The sequence below is a fragment of the Furipterus horrens genome, unplaced genomic scaffold, assembly GCF_987537825.1.
Source record: "Furipterus horrens unplaced genomic scaffold, mFurHor1.1.pri manual_scaffold_5, whole genome shotgun sequence".
Classification (NCBI taxonomy): Eukaryota; Metazoa; Chordata; class Mammalia; order Chiroptera; family Furipteridae; genus Furipterus; species Furipterus horrens.
The window spans coordinates 134,200,129-134,217,252 of NW_028327175.1; the positions used below are offsets into that span (position 1 = coordinate 134,200,129).

General features: G+C 38.7%; 1 protein-coding gene and 1 pseudogene across 1 annotated transcript in view; one reads left to right on the plus strand and one right to left on the minus strand.

Moving 5' to 3' along the window:
• HPSE2 (heparanase 2 (inactive)) overlaps positions 1-17,124 on the plus strand; it is a 631,267-nt gene that overhangs the window by 239,810 nt on the left and 374,333 nt on the right. The gene's annotated exons all lie outside the window — the stretch shown is intronic.
• LOC150009878 (glutamine synthetase pseudogene) lies at positions 15,073-16,203 on the minus strand (annotated as a pseudogene).

Sequence of the window (17,124 nt, forward strand, 5' to 3'; positions counted from 1 at the left end):
TCAGGCCTGCCACGCAGCACTCTGGGAGTTGGTCTCTCGCCTCTTAGGGTGGGGCCCCGAACACTTGTGCTCAGTAGAAATGAGTGTCTGTGAGTCAATGCTGCCTGCTGTTCCGGCGCCACAGCCGCCCACCGTTCCAGCACCCCCCTGGGTGGGTGCAATCAGAGCCTGAGCAAATGCTTTGCGCTCTGGCCTGGCACTCGGGCCTGGCGCCCACTGGAGCTGGCCAGGGGTGACTGTGCACGGTCTTCTGCGTATCCAGTGGGCCCTCCCTGCGCCCGTTGGGGCACTGATCTTATGTCTGTTGGGGTGTGTCCGAGGGGCACCTGGACTCGTGGCCCTGCACACCTGGGCCAGTGAATGAGGGCACTTCCCTATGTGCGCCCGCGACCCAAGGGAAAGGTTGGGGAGTGGGCGAACGCACTTCTGCGCCTGTGCTCCTCAAGAATGTCCTATCACCCCCAAACTTTCCCCCCCTCTCCGCAGTTCACAAGAGAGTATTAGAAAGGAAAAATTACGATTTCACTTGCTCATCAGCACGCTGTCTCCCGTCTTCCAGCGCCAATGCCACCTGGTCGAGTCCTGTCTCTGCCAGTGGGTAGAGATCCGCTTTCCTCCTGACTCCCCTCTGGGGAAGCCTGTGGTCGCCAAAAAGCCTTTGTGTCCTTTCAGCCTCAGTTCGGGCAGCCACCCCATTCAGGAATCCCGTTTCATCCCTTTTTCATCTACTATGCTCACTAAACAGGTTGTTCCCAGATGGATTTTCTCTAATCCAGCAGTGCCAAGGCTCGACTCCTGCCAGTGTCCAGCTGTTCACTGAGATGATCTGTCTGCAATTAGTCCAAACTACAGACGGGTCTCGGGAGCCTGAGAGTGCAGCCTCCCCTCACTCCTCCACCATCCTCGGGAATTATTATTGCCTAACATCTTAGGAACATTTTTATGTTATTAAATATTCTAGTTTTTAAGTATTTTTGAAGCTCTTGATGTATAATGACAAATTGTTTTTTAAAAATGTGACACCAGCACTGCGTTAAAGTGACTTGTGTGGTTTCCTGTCTTGTTTAACCCCTTTTGGCCTTGGTTTCCTCATCTGTATACCTTATGTAGTCATTGTGAATGTTTAACAACCTAGTGCAGGTACAGAGTTTAAAGTAGTATTTATCATAGAATAAGAGCTCAGTAAAAGTTGTCTATTATTATTTATTGAATGAAGAGACTTGACAGTCCCCAAGTCAACTATCAGTTTTTTGCTTTTATTTTGGTATCTTAGATATGTTTTTGCATACCTCTGTGTTTGATACTGAGTTTTCTAAGCACTTTTTAAGTAATTTTGATTCACAAAATAGGGTAATCTCTCTAAAATAAGCTTAACTACTAAAGTAAATGGTTGTTGGGCATGCAGGGAGGGAAAGGAAATTACAGTTTATTGAACACCTACCATATGTCAGACAATGTTTTGTACTTTTATACCATATCTAATGTATTTCCCTGGAACTCTGTAGAGCAGGTATTATTATCCAGATTGGTTAGATAAGAAAAGTGGGGTTTTGGTAATTAATCTGTGATTACAAATGCTAATAAATAGTAGGTTCAGAATTTAAACCCAGATCTGTCTCCCATCAAAGTCTCTCTACTGTTCCACGATGCCTCCTATTTATTCTGTTTTTTTCTGTTGCACTTGTGGCATGTTAATATGGAATAATGTGCAATCTTTAGGCCAAGAAGTGTCAGAGCAATTACAATGTCTATTGTTAAGCCCTGTCACTCGCAAAAAAACATGAAGCACATTTGAAAATCTTTTAAGGTTGAGAGTCATTTCTTTACTTTTCTACCCACTTTTTTCTCTTTTAGACTTTTCAGTTAAGAACCAGAAAGAGCTCTTAACTTAGTTTACAAACATTCAAACAATGTACTAGTATTAAAAACAAAGTAGAACATTGTACTTCCTTACAGGTGTGTTGGCCATGTTGCCCTGAGACCACAGGTATGAATGTGTATCAAAACACAAATCCAGCTTCCCCTCAAAATTTTGTATATTAATTATTTACCTTGCTGTTCATTTAAAACACAGTCCGGATCGACAGAGAAAGTTGGAGAGGTTTGAGCATAATTATTATTTAAGCTTTTTTCTACATTCAGTCTTGTCAGTTCCCCTCCAGTTATACGCATACCACCTAGCTGAGGTCTCCAAGCCTTACTGTGGACTGCTATAATAGCTTTCTAACAGATCTGCTTACCTCTGGTCTTTTTAATTTTTTTTCCCCCTACTTTATCTAGGTCAGTCTATGGACCAGACCTGGCCGTGGCCTGTTTTTGCATGGTCCTCAGAGCTAAGAACTTTTTTTTAACATTTTTAAAGAGTTGGGAGTTAAAAAAGAAGACATGACATATCCTGACAGCTAAAAATACTCACTTTTCTTTTTTTAACAGAAGAAATTTTGCTGATACTTGATTAATTCTGGCAGATCAATCTATGGAAAAACCCCTCACAGAGGCAATGAGGTACCTGACATAATGGGACGAACGCTAGCCCTGGACTGTGGAGTCCTGGCTTTTAGTCCCAGACTAACCTTCCTCTGTCTGTCTCCTCATTTAGAAAGGGAAGTGAAATGATAATGATTTTTTAGTTGTTGTTTTCACATTCTAACATTTGTTTTCTTAATTTTTAAAATTATATGAGTAATTTATGTTTATGAGAAATGTTTAAAGTAATATACAGTTGACCTTTGAACAATGCCAGGGTTGAGGCATTGACACCTAGGGAGTAAAAATTCTACATATAGCTTTTGAATTCCCCAAAACTTAACTATTAATAGCCTACTATTGACCAGAAGTCTTAACAATAACATAAACAGTAGATTAACATGTATTTTGAATCTTATATGTATTATATGCTATATTCTTATAATGAAGTAAGCTAGAGAAAGTGTTATTAAGAAAGTGAAAATACATTTACAGTATCTATTGAAAAAATCCATATATAAGTGGACCCGTGCAGTTCCAAACCATTTGTTCAACAGTAAACTGTAGAATATATGCATGTATGTATATACATGTTTCTGTCACACACACATGCATACATACATATAAATATATATCTACAATTTTTCCAACTCAACAATATATTGTGGGTGTCCTAACTTGTCAGTGCATACAATATTTTGTTTTTTTTTTTAAATGGCAATACAGTGGTCTATTAACCCTCCAGGTGTGTGCCATGGCAAATGGAAAATTTGCACTCGTGCCTTGAAATGACATTGTGAAGTGCTGATCTGAGCTATTCCCCAGCCTTCATAAAAAGATGGTGTTAAGTTATTCCATATGGATGAGAGTTATTCTTTCTTTTTCAAAGATTTATCTTCCTTAAGCATGCCATGCTTATTATTGATCTTGTTCATGCCAATCTGTTTTGCTTAAATGACCTGCAGTATTACCTTACACCTATTCTGATTCTACCAACCCTCGAATGTTGATCTTTATCTCAAGGTACCTTTCTTTCTGGGAACTTTCACATCCCATTGCTTAAGCCTAATTTACTAGGTTTTCAGAATCCTACTCTTTTGATCATCTCTGTTCTCCAGAAGTGTACGACTTGCCTTTTAAATGGACTGCATATAAAGGCTTTATTTTCTCCCCCAGTTTTTCCAAAACCATTCACAGCAGTTTCCTGTAAGTGATAATAGTTTAGTTTCTTAAAGGCATTTAACATTCAGAAAAAGTTTATTCTGTTCAGCAAAAATTATAGAATACTAGATTTTATTGATAACAGGAGCCTCAGGCAATCATTTATTTTTTGAATGCAAAAAAAGGCATCATCTCTATTTGACACAAGCAGTAACAGAGGCGGTGAAGGGTTCTATGATCTGTCAAAATCTGTGTGCACTAGTCATTCTTTCCTCTGGTTTAAGGAAAATTAAGCAAGTCCTTTCATCTTCGCATATTCTAACACAGTATAAAGTATGTATACACAAAGAGGCAGCAATTTAGAGCATGGGTTTTAGAGTCAGAAAGAAGTGGCTTTGAGTCATTACTTCATCACTTCCTGTCTGTGTAACTCTAGACAAATTACTTTATACTTAAAAGCCTTAATTTCTTTATCTGTAAAATAGACATAATAGTAGTACTTCCTCATAGCATTGTTGTGAGAATTAACTACTTAAATAAGTTATATGACATGCTTAACATAGAGTAAATTTGAAATCATTGTTACTATGAATATTAAACGAATAAGTCACCTTCATTATTAAGTTGTAATATTCTAGCACTTTTAATTATTGGCAAATGTTTAACCTATATCCTTTATACTAAAATTTTACTCTGTATTCTTATACTATCGATTTTCTCCCTTCACTCATCTCCGAAATAATTCAAATTCTTTCACTTTCCCTCTGATGTTTCTTTGGCATCTCTGACTCTGACTCTTTTCTCTAGTTTATTCATTTGTCAAATACTGAGTTGAACAGCATAACTGAGCAAGAGCCTGATCAACTGGTAGCGTCCTGGATTACCTAGAGACCTATAATGGTCTTAATATCATAATTTCTTCACAGTGAAACTGCACGGCAGCGTTTCAGTGTTTCGGTGTCTCCTTGGTTTACTGGTTTGGTTTCCCAGAAAGAGATTCTGAGGTAAAGATTAGCATAGAGGGAGCTTTGTGGGTGAGTGCTCACAGGATGAACACTTTTGTGAGAAGGGAAGTAGGTAGAACTGGACAAAGGGAGAAGTTGATCTGAGATACATCCCAAACAAGGGCTCAGAAAATTCAGCCAAAGCTCTGGAGCTGGGATGGCCATTCAGAGTGGAGATGAGGGGGTCAGTCCTTTATACCCTGACATCAACCAATCATTGGACGCAGGCTGCTTGACTTTGGAAGAAGCCTGTTTCAGCCTTTGGCAATTCCTGGAGACAGCTGTCAGCTGAGGTTGTCAGCTGGCGGCACTACCAGCGGTTGGAGAACTGAGTCATTTAATCCTGAAGAAGGATCTGGTGGGTGCAACACTGCATTCACTATCATTTGTTTTGTTCCTCCTAACCCTGAAGGGCATTGTTTTCCATTTTCTCTGTTGAGTAACATTCTTTTAGTTTCCAGTTGTGTCCTTCTGGTCTTGCCTCGGAATTTAAGCAGTGCATCTGAACACGACAAAGAGCTGTTCAATCCAGGGCTAGTAACTCTTAACCTACTCCTTTCCAGCCTTTATTGAATAGTACCATGTTGGTGCTATTCATAGCAACTCATTGAAAAAAATCTTTATAACCCATTGTTTCTAATGCTAATCTGGAAGGGAGGGCTACCAAAATGCAATGGGTAATAATTGCTGCCTCCATACCTATAGACTGGCTGGATAGGAGTCATTGGGGCCTCAATGTTTGAGTGTTTCTCTTAAAATGCCCCCCTTTTCCTAATTTTAGTTTTGATTTCTCCCCCTCTCATCTATCACTTCTGGGCTTCAGTCAGAAATACTTGTTAATAATCATGATAAATGAAAATATTTAGCCCATATATATGATTGAAGTTACTTGTAATCTCTGTTTTACTCCTGTCTTTTATTATGCCCAGATAAGTGAGAACTGGCAATAATGTATTAGAGGTTAAAGATTTTTAAAAAATATCTTAAACTTATGTCATCAAGATTGAAATATATGTATACATGGCCCTGGCCAAGTAGCTCAGCTGGTTAGAGCATCATCCTAATGTGCCAAGGTTGCAGGTTCAATCTCTAGTCAGGGAACATACAAGAAGCAACCAATGGATGCGTAAGTTGAACAACAAATTGATGACTTTCTCTCTCTTTCTCTCTCTCTCTTTCCCCCTCCCCACTCTCTCAAATCAATAAATAAAAGTGAAAAAAAAACTATGTGTATGAGTCAGAACTTGAAATATTAAATAGTACTATTAATCCTTCTGTTATACTGAGTATTATTTGAGAGTATAATTTAGATTGTTTGCCTATGTTTAATATAGACAATTAATTCATAAAATCACCTCTTGCAATTACTTTTTTCTATTTTTTGACTTTATATGGATTTATTGATTAACTTGCCTTTTAGCTTATACTTTCCTTGATGGTTTTCTTAAAGATACAGAAGGGCAGGAAATATGCAGATAATACACAATTTTTTGTAAAATTCATTATTGTACAGATAAACAAATTTTAAAACAACTAGAAAACATGCCATTATTTATGCCTGTGTGTGTAGCTGCTTAGGTCCTCATTTGTGGGAGATTTGAACTACAGTAGAACTTCTTGTTTAAATTATCCTGGGAGAGGATATTGTCCTCACTGAGGTAACTTCACTTTCACTTTTTAAAAGAAAATGCTTATGATTGATAAGGGTATAGCAAGCTTATAGCTCTCACTAAAATTCCTCCTCACTTTCAAAGCTCTGCCTTTAATACCATGTTTTCTGCCACACCTGTGTTCTGTCCAAGCTTACTATCCAGTTGGTCTTTGTCTCTTCCAACCATGATCTAACCCTTCTCCCATGTTATTCTCCATCTCTTCAGTCAGTCTTGAAATCATTACATTTCAAGCTGTTTTCTTCCAAAAACTATTAAAATTCCATCTGTTACTCTCAGTTACAAGAAAAAATGTTGTATTTTTTATTATTTTCAGATCTCAGAGCACATTACTAACTTTATTCTCACCAGTTTACAAAGAAAGTAGGTAAAGCAACAATTGCTTCTAAAATATTGATTTGTCACAGTGTACTATAATACACAGTTTACAAAATAGTTTCATATCATGTTTTCATTTACTTACTTTAGTAACCCAGTGGGTGGCATTTTTTCTATTTTACAGTTTAAAAGCTGGAACTCAAAGTAATTAAATAATGTATTTAAGGTCACAAAATTATTAAGCCTACTTGATTTATCCCATGTTTTCTGAGTCTAATGACAAAATCTCTTCTTCCTTAGTGTAACTGAACAAAAATGGAGGTTCAGCTGCCTTTTAGCACAAAAACCAAACTCGTGAGGCAGATGCTGGTGCAAAAGGAAAGAGGTTTTATTCAGGTACAGTGCAACCTGGGAGGATGGCAGACTCCTGTCTCAAAGACCATCTCCTTTTTCTGCCATGGAAAAAGTCCAACCATGTCCTCAGTGAGGCCAAGACAAAAGCCAATGTCGATTTTAAAGTACAGTCCTTTGGAGCCTGCAGGTGGCTGCTAAGTGGTCTTAGTCCCCACCCAGGTAGCTTAGCTTGTTCTCTGCTGCTGTCCATTTCAGATCCCCCTCCTGGAGGCTGTGGAGAGAACAGGTGAGTGCACCAAGTAAGTGTAGGTCATGAGCAAGAGAGAGAGATACATGGCTTCTTCGTCCCCTGGGATTTAGTGTGGGCGTGGGATGGACCAGGTGCTTCCTCAAAATGACGAATCAACCCAAACTTCTGTGTATGATACTTTAGGCGGGTCGACCTCTGGACCAATCCCTTCTTTTGTCCAGCACCTCCCCCTGCACCATTTTGACTTTTATGGCTCATGTGCCTGCCTTCCCCTAGTCTCACCCACAACATGGTACTAGAGGAGGGCAGAGAAAGGGCTTTTTTCTCTTCAATTGTCTTGCTAGCTTTTCACATGCTCAGTGTTAGAACCACCCCCGCTGCCATCTTGGCCAATGGGGGAGATTCCCTGGTGCTCCAACTGGCTGTTTTATGATGACATTAGTACTTTTACATACTTCAGTTATGGTACATATTCATTTATATCTTAATTATGTGTTTACATATCTGCCTCCCTTAATAGACTAAACTTTTTGAGGGCAGGAGCCAGGTCTTATTGGACTTTATACCTTAGTTGCTTACTAGAGTGCCTGACATAACACAATTTACTCCATATATTTGTCAAGGATAGCCTCACAAATTATCGTAGTCCAAGAACACAGGTGAAATAAAACTGCAAAAGAAAATTTGAGGAGCAGTTTTTCAGGAATATGTAAGAAAGTATTAAATGCCTCTAAAGCAAGAAACAAGAAAAAGAGTCAATGAAACTAATCCTTGATCATATTAGTAAAGAAGCATAGGGTGGAGAAGAGACCGAAGAGAGATGGAATATATTTTTTGACTTGATTTTTAATTTTTAGCTGTTTTATTGAGATATAATTCATGTACCATACAATTCACCCATTTAAAGTGTACAATTCAATGACTTTTAGTGTAATTATAAAGATACACATCTATAACCACAATTGATTTTTGAACATTTTTACCACGCAAAAGAAAACCTGCACTCATTAGCCATCACCCCCAAACCCGCATCACCTTTATCCCTAGGGAACTACAAACCTACATTCTGTCTAGACTTACTGATTCTGGACATTTAATATAAATGGAATCATACAATGTACTTCTGAATGACTTTATTTACTTAGCCTAGTACATTCAAGTTATCCATGTTGCAGCATGTATCAATACTACATTCCTTTTTATGGTTAAGTGATACTTCATTGTATAGATATATCACATTGTTTGTCCATTCAGTTTAAGAGGTGATAAACATTTAGGTTGTTTCCACATTTTGGCTATGGTGAATAATCCTATTATGGACATAGTGTTCAAGTTTTTATGTGGGCATATGTTTTTATTTTTCTTGGGTATATATCTAGGAATGGAATTGTTAGATCATATAGTTACACTATGGTCAACCATTTGAAGAACTGTGAGACTATTCTAAAGTGGCTAAACTCTTTTACATTTTAACCAGCAGTGCATGAGAGTTCCAGTTTCTTCACATCCTTGCCAACATTTGTTATTGTCGTTTTTTAATTAGCCTTGTTTTTTATATAGGGGAGGAACTAAGGAACATTGCTGAAAAGATTAGGGAAAAGAATCTTCCCATGTGCTAGGGTACAGGATCAATGTTATTTGAATATGTAAGAAAAAGAGCCTGTAAATTGTTTTTCCTGATATTTAAAAATTTCCTTACCTGCTGTTTTTTTCAACATTTCATTATGAAAATTTCAATCCTACAACCAGATTGACAGAATTTTACGTTGAATACATACACTCACCAGGTAAATTCTACCGTTAACATTTTTGTATAGTTGCTTTATCACCTTTCTATCCATATACCACCCATTTATTCATCTTATTTTGGTACATTTGAACATATATTGCAGAAACCAGTATACTTTATCCCTAAATGTTTTAGCATGCGTATTATTAGTTAGTTTATTATTTGCATATAGTGTTTATTTATTTAACACAAAATTTGCATACAATGAAATGCACAAACAATAGGATATATTCACTGAGTTTAAACAAATATGTACATACTTGTAGCTCAGGTTATAGAGTTTTAAGTTACAAAAGACCTTGAAAATCATTAGATTCCTCCCTCCCATTTTACAGATAGGAAAAACTGATGTCCAGAGAGGAGAAGTAACTTGTTCAAAATCAAGGGAACAATAGAACATCAGCTTAGCATACTTCTAACTCACATTGTCATCTAGACCTTAGGAATTGAGGTTGCTCTGACTGATAGGCAGCCCCCTTATATAGCAATAATCTTAGGCTTTAACTCATGCTTATTGTACCTAGGCTTAAATGAATCAGGACTTTATATGTCAAGTAATAAAGTTTCCTTTCAGAGAGCTTCAAGAAAAAAAAGAAAAAGACACTGAAAAGTCTAGCCAAGATTGTAAGTTAGATTCTCATTTTTTCTTCAAATACACTTTTATTCATATAATTCCTAGTTTGCAAAATCATATTCAAATACTACTTCTGCAAAAACTTTATTCCTCCTCTCTTTTTAAAATCTTAGCCCCTTATTATTTGTCTCACATAATTATTACCTCGTAAGTCAGTATTTTGTGATTGTGAATTGAGATCCTAAGGTCTCTTTAACGCTGAAAGAACTAATGGATGACTGTGTAGGCTGTGATTTACATTAACAAATTGTAGCATTTTCAAGCAATCTAGATGTCGAGTTCTCTGGAATTAGTCTTAGAGGCTGAGGTACAGTGTTGATTCGCATGGGTGAGAAAACTGAAGAAAGCTGGTAATAATAACTGAGGATGTGCCATATGCCAGGCATTGAGTGAAGTGCTTTACATGCATTACCTCCTTAATCCTCATAATCCTCAAAGTGCTGTTATTATGAATATGTAACAGTTGAGGAAACTGAGGCCTAGAGAAGTTAAGTAATAAGATCACTCATAAATGATGTCCAGAATTAAATTCCAGACCTGTTAGAGTCCAGAGCCCATATTACAACAACTCTGTTATACTATCTCTAAAATAGGTATCTTTGAATATTCAAAGGCTGTCAAGAAAGATTATATTTTAGGGCAGCTGCTGAGGTCAGAATTTGGACCAAACATGGCCATTAGAGGGAAGTATATTTAGACTCTGGGAAATTTTTCTGACAGCCCAAGAAGTAGACATGGCAGTCTTGTATAACAGCAGGCTTCATACATGAGAAATATTCAGGTAGGTGACTGCTGTAGAGAAGATACTTGCATGCAGGTAGAGGTTGCATTTGTTCAGAGATTTCCCCAATAATTGAATCACTTGGAGGAATTTATTTCAAAATCAACTTTATTGAGGTAAATTAGCATACAATAAAATGTGCATATTTTAATTGCACACTTCTGACAAATTTATACAACCATATAACCACCACCAAAATCAAGATATAAATATATTTTCAATAAGCCCCCAGAGTGCACTTGTGCTCCTCCAAAGTTAAGATTTCTCCATCCCCAGCCTCAGCAAACACTAATCTTTTCTTCTTACCATAGATTATTGGATGGGTCTTTTCTGGAGTTTCATGTGAATAGAATCATAGTGGATATTGGTTTGGCTTTTTATGCTCAGCATAGTGTTTTTGGAGATTCATTCATGTTATTGCATGTATCTGTAGCTCATTCCTTTTTATTGCTAATCAGTATTCTTTTGTAAGAGGATACCATAATTTCTTTTTCCATTCACTTGTTGACTGACGTTTGAGTTATTTCCAGTTTTTGGCTACTATGAATAAAACTCCTATGAATAGTTATGTCCATATTTTTATATGGACATGTGTTTTTATTTCTCTTCAATAAACACCTGGAAATGGAATTTATGGGTTGTATAGTACATATAAAAACTGCCAAACTGTTTTCCAAGGTAGTTGTACCATTTTATATTTCCACAAGTAACATATGAGAGTTCTAGTTGTTCCACATTGCACCAGCATTTGATATTGTCAGTCTGTTCATTTTACTTATTTTGATGGACATGTAGTAGTACTTCATTGTACGTGCTTTTTTTTCTAATTGTTGTTCTATTACAGTTGTCCCATCCCGCCCCCCTCATTGCTCTCCCCAGTCTCGCCCACTACCTCTTCTCCCACAGTCAATCCCTGCCCTGTTTTTCATGTCCATGGGTCATTTATACTAGTTCCTTGACTGGCCCCTTCCCTTTCTTTCCTACCTCCCCCCTCCCCCATCCATTCTGGTCACTGTCTGTCCCTTGTTTCCATGCCTCTTTTTATTTTTCTCATTTGTTTGTTATGTTCATTAGGTTCCCGTAATAGGTGAGATCATATGGTATTTGTCTTTCTCTGAATGGCTTATTTCACTTGGCAGAATAGTCTCCAGTTCAATCTATACTGTTACAAAAGTTAAGAACTCCTTTATATTTATTGCTGCATGCTATTCCGTTGTGTAAATGTACCACAGTTTTTTTAACCACTCATTCACTGATGGGCACTTAGGCTGTTTCTAGTACTTGGCTATTGTAAAAGTGCTACTGTGAACATAGGGGTGCATAGGTTCTTTTGAACTGGTGTTTCAGGGTTCTTTGACTACAATCCCAGGAATGGACTCACTGAATCAAAAAGCAGTTCCATTTTTAGTTTTTTGAGGAAAATTCCATACTGTTTTTCACAGTGGCTGCCCCAGTCTGCATTCCCACCAACAGTGCGGTAGGGTTCCCTTTTCTCTACATCCTCGCCAGCACTTGTTGTTTGTTGACTTGTTAATGGCCATTCTGACTGGGGTGAAGTGGTATCTCATTGTGGTTTTTATTTGCATCTGTCTGATGGCTAGTGATGTTGAGTGTTCTTTCATATGCCTATGGACCCTCTGTATGTCCTCCTTGGAGAGGTGTCTTTTCAGGTCCTCTGCACATTTTTTAATTGAGTTGTCTGTCATCCTGGTGTTGAGTTGTTTAAGTTCTTTATATATTTTGGAGGTCAATCCCTTGTCTGAGGTATCATTAGCAAATATTTTTGCCCATATGGTTGGTTCCCTTTTCATCCTGCAAATGTTTTCTTTCACTGAGCAGAAACTTTTTAGTTTGATGTAGTCCCATTTGTTTATTCTTTCCTTTATTTCCTTTGCTTTTGGATATATATCGGTGGAATTATTGCTGCATGGGATATCTGAAATTTTCCTGCCTATGTTTTCCTCTAGGACATTTATGTTGTGACAGCTCACATTTAAGTATTTTATCCATCTTGAGTTTATTCTGGTGTAGGGCATACGTTGGTAGTCTAGTTTCATTATTTTGCATGTCCTTGTCCAGTTCTCCCAACGCCATTTGTCGAGGAGGTTATTTTTACTCCATTTTATTCTCCAGCCCTCTTGTCAAATATTAGTTGACCATATAGACCTGGGTTTTCTTCTGGGCTCTCTATTTTGTTCCATTGCTCTATATGTCTGTCCTTATGCCAGAACCAGGCTGTTTTGATTACAGTGGCCTTGTAATATAGTTTGATATCAGGTATTGTGATTCCTCCTACTTTGTTCTTTTTTCTCAAGATTGCTGAGGCAACTCAGGGTCTTTTTTGGTTCCATATACATTTTTGAAGCATTTCTTCTAGATCTGTGAAATAAGTCATTGATTTTTAATAAGATTGCATTGACTCTATAAGTTGCTTTACGTAGTCTGGACATTTTAATGATGTTAATTCTTCTCATCCATAAACAAGGTATATGCTTCCATTTATCTGTATCTTCCTTAATTTTTTTCTTCAGTGTTTTATAGTTTTTTGAGTACAGGTCTTTTACTTCCTTGGTTAAGTTTGTTCCTAAGTACTTATTTTTCTAGTTGTTATAGTAAATGGGATTTTTTTTTCTGCTTTCTATAGTTGATATTTCATTTTTGATGTACAAAAATGCCTTCAACTTCTGAATATTGACTTTATGTCTTGTTATTTTGCCAAATTCATTTATTAGGTTGAGTAGTTTTTTGGTGGAGCCTATAGGGTTTTCTATGTACACTATCATGTTGTCTGCAAATAATGACCGTTTTACTTCCTCCTTTCCAATTTGGAAGCCTTTTATTTCTTTTTCTTGTCTGATTATATGGCTAGAACTCCCAAAACTTTGTTGAAAAGAAGATGAGTGAGTGGACATCCTTGTCTTATTCCTAATCTTAGGGGATTAGCTTTCAGTTTTTGCCCATTGAGTATGATGTTGGCTTCAGATTTCGTATATATAGCCTTTATTATATTGAGGTATTCTCTCTCTATTCCCATTTTGCTGAGTGTTTTTATAAATGAGTGCTCTACCTTATCAAATGCTTTTTCAGCATCTATTGATATGATCATGTTATTTTTGTCTTTGATTTTGTTTATGTGATGTTTTAAGTTTATTGATTTGTCAATATTATACCATTCTTGCATCCCTGGGATGAATCCCACTTGATCGTAATATATGATTTTTTTTTTTTTTTAGAGTTGAAAGTGGGGTTTATTTTTTATTATAAAAGAAAAAAAAAACTCCTCGGAATCTTAACGAAGGAATATTTCACTCAGAACAGAAACCAGGATACAAAATTACAAGTATTTGACCTCTCCTCTCCAGTCCTGTTCCCCCTTTCCTGTAAAAGCAGAGATGGGAAGGAGACCGTGGGAGCAAACAAGCAATTCTGTAAAGCAAAGTCTTCAAATCCCTACAAATATGATTAAAATCTAAACTTGTTTTGCTTTTTAAAAAAATTTTAATATATCAAAAGGCCTGCTTTAGTGACATGCTAGTCCCCCAGAAAAGAACCCAACACCCCCTTGTCAGTAATATACATGCTCAAGTTGACCAGCCAACTCATATGTCTAAACCCCTGTGCATACATGTGTCTTTAAATCAAAGCCGGGGGGCTCGGGCGATTGCTGCTATAACATCCTTCTTCCTGTTAACCAACCAGCATCCACGCCCTCCAGAAGGGCAGGCAGGGCACAGAGAAATCCTTAAATGGTAGTGATGGTTTAACAGCCCCTAACAGTCAACTTTACAAGCATCTCCACCCTCATCCCCCACTCAAAAGGAGCCTTTTTCTAGCCAGACTACTCACCTCAAATTTGGCTCCTGGTGACCAGAATGGTTTCTTCCCCTTTAGAAAAAGCACACATATCCGCACACCCATATATATAATTTTTTTTGTTATTGCATTTAAATATAAAAATACTACTCTGATTTGTGTTATAAATGGAGGACCAAGGAATGAGAGCTTTTTCTTCTAAGGTAGGGCTACCCATCCCATTCCTTCCTGCTGAGCTTGCCTTCAGGTGAGGACAGGTATCCCCAGGCAAGGGAAGCACAGCCCGCAACAGGCACCTTCCTTCCTGACTCCCTGACTCCCACACTCCCCTCTCTCCTAGTTCTCCCTTTCATTAGAAATTTGGGTACAGCCTTTTAAGAAATGGAACTTTCCACCAAGAGGGAATATCTACTAACCACAGGGTAAGCCCAGCCCCCGCCCCCACCCCCCGCCCCCTTCAGCTACCTTGAAGAAGAAAAAGGTCCTTCCCCTCCCTTCACAAATACTATGTTCACTGTCCAGAGAGCTACGCCTGTTGGACAAACATCTGATTAAGTGAAGCAGTGGTTATGTTTCCCTGCCCTCTCCCCACTAATGCACTAGAAAACTTCAGTGATGGGGGGTGGGGGGGAAAGGGTGTGTGTATGTGAAGAGATTAAGAACTTGACCCCTCTAACCTAGCCAAAGAAAGCAAGAAATATTAACTGGGCACGAGGAATACAAAAAGACCTTGATGTTCCGCCCTCTGAGTTACAGCTATTATGACAACTGAGAGGGGGGCGACAGTGGGAGTAGGATGAAGAATTAATTAGAAGGGGTTCAATGACTGCGAGTCTAGTCCACTTAGTTTTTGTACTGGAAGGGCTCCTCGCCAGTTTCGTTGAGAAGACATGTGCGGATGAGGGCTTCTGTCACCCCGAAGGGGTTGCAGTTGGCAGAGGGGTGCCGGTCTTCAAAGTAGCCCATCTTCTCCTGGCCGACTGCCCTGGGAATGCGGATGCTAGCGCTGCGGTTGGCCACACCGGCAGAAAAGTCGTTGATGTTGGAGGTTTCATTGAATCCAGTTAGGCGTCGGGCATTGTCCTGCCCCCCCCTTGGGATCGTAGGCTCGGATGTGGTACTGGTGCCGCTTGCTCAGCCTCTCGATGTACTCTTCAATGTACTTCAGGCCGTTCTCCTCTCGCGTGGCCTTTGGGCTGAAGTTGGTGTGGCTGCCTGCACTATTCCAGTTCCCAGGAATTGGCTTGGGATCAAAGTTGCTATCACTCCAAAGTCTTCACACACTCGGTGCAAGATGAATAGGGCCACCCAGAGGTGATGTCCCATTTCGATTCCTTCACACAGTCCTATCTGGAATTCCCACTGGGCGGGCATAATCTCGGCATTTGTCCCCGCGATCTTGATGCCAGCATACAAGCAGGCCCGGTCGTGAGCCTCCACAATGTCCCTGCCGTAGGCTCTGTCTGCTCCCACACCACAGTAGTATGGACCTTGGGGCCCAGGGAAGCCATTGGAAGGCCAACCAAAAGGGTGTCCATCTGTGCCCATGAGAGTATTCCCACTCCATTCCAAACCAGGGGTGCTGACTGCCCACCATGTCCATTATCCGTTTACAACTGTGCCTTAAATTGGTCTCTGCAGGCTTTCGGTTGTACTTTAAGACTTCACAGAACACCAGCTTGTTGGAGTCCTTGCGGAAAGGGTCCCAAAACATAGCAGCAGGAACAAGATACATGTCACTGTTGGGGACTTCAGACTGTAAAGTACTAGAGCCATCAAAATTCCACTCGGGCAACTCTTCTATACACTTCGGCTCACTGTTCAGGGTCCGGGTCTTGCATCGAAGTCCTCCAGTACCATCAGTCCAGATATACATAGCTTGGACTTTATCACTCTGAGGCAGGGACATGTACATCTGCTTGACACCTTTGTTCATGTGGGAATTTGCAGAGGTGGCCATGGTGGAAGATGTTCTTGGGGGCAAGCAGGCCGTGAGAGCAAGGTGCCAAGAGGAGAAGAGAGGAAGCTGGGAATGCTGTTCAAAAGCTCAGATCTTCTCCCATCCTCAGCTCATATATATATATGATCTTTTAAATGCATTGTTGGATCTGGTTGGCTAATATGTATGAGATTTTAATGTGTTGCTAGATTCAATTTGCCAATATTTTGTTGAGGATTTTTGCATCTATGTTCATCAGTAATATTGGACTATAGTTTTCTTTCATTGTTGTGCCTTGAACTGGTTTTGGAATTAGAATAATACTGGTCTCATAGAAAGAATTTGGGGGCTTTCCCTCTTTTGGATTTTTTTGGAATAGTTTGAGAAGCATAGGGGTTAGTTCTTCCTTAAATGTTTGGTAAAATACATCTGTGAAGCCATCTGGTCTGGGGCTTTTGTGTGCTGGGAGTTTTTTGATTACTGCTTCAATTTCACTAGTTATTATTTGTCTATTCAAGCTTTCTGCTTCTTCTTGATTCAGTTTTGGAAGATTATGTTTCCAGAAATTTGTCCATTTCACCCAGGTTGTCAAATTTCTTGTCATATAGTTGTTCATAGTAATTTCTTACAATCATTTCTATTTCTGTGGTATTGGTTGTGATTTCTCCTCTTTTGTTTCTAATTTTATTTATTTGGGTCCTCTCTCTCTCTCTCTCTCTCTCTCTCTCTCTCTCTCTCTCTCTCTCTGATAATTGTTAGTTTGTTGTCATTTTAATGTTTGTAATTTTGATCTTCTTTTTCTTAAGTAAGTCCCTTGACGTTTCATATAATAATGGCTTGGTGATAATGAACTTCTTTAGCTTTACTTTGTCTTGGAAACACTTTATCTGCCCTTCCATTCTAAATGATAGTTTTGCTGGATAGAGTAATCTTGGTCGTAAGTCC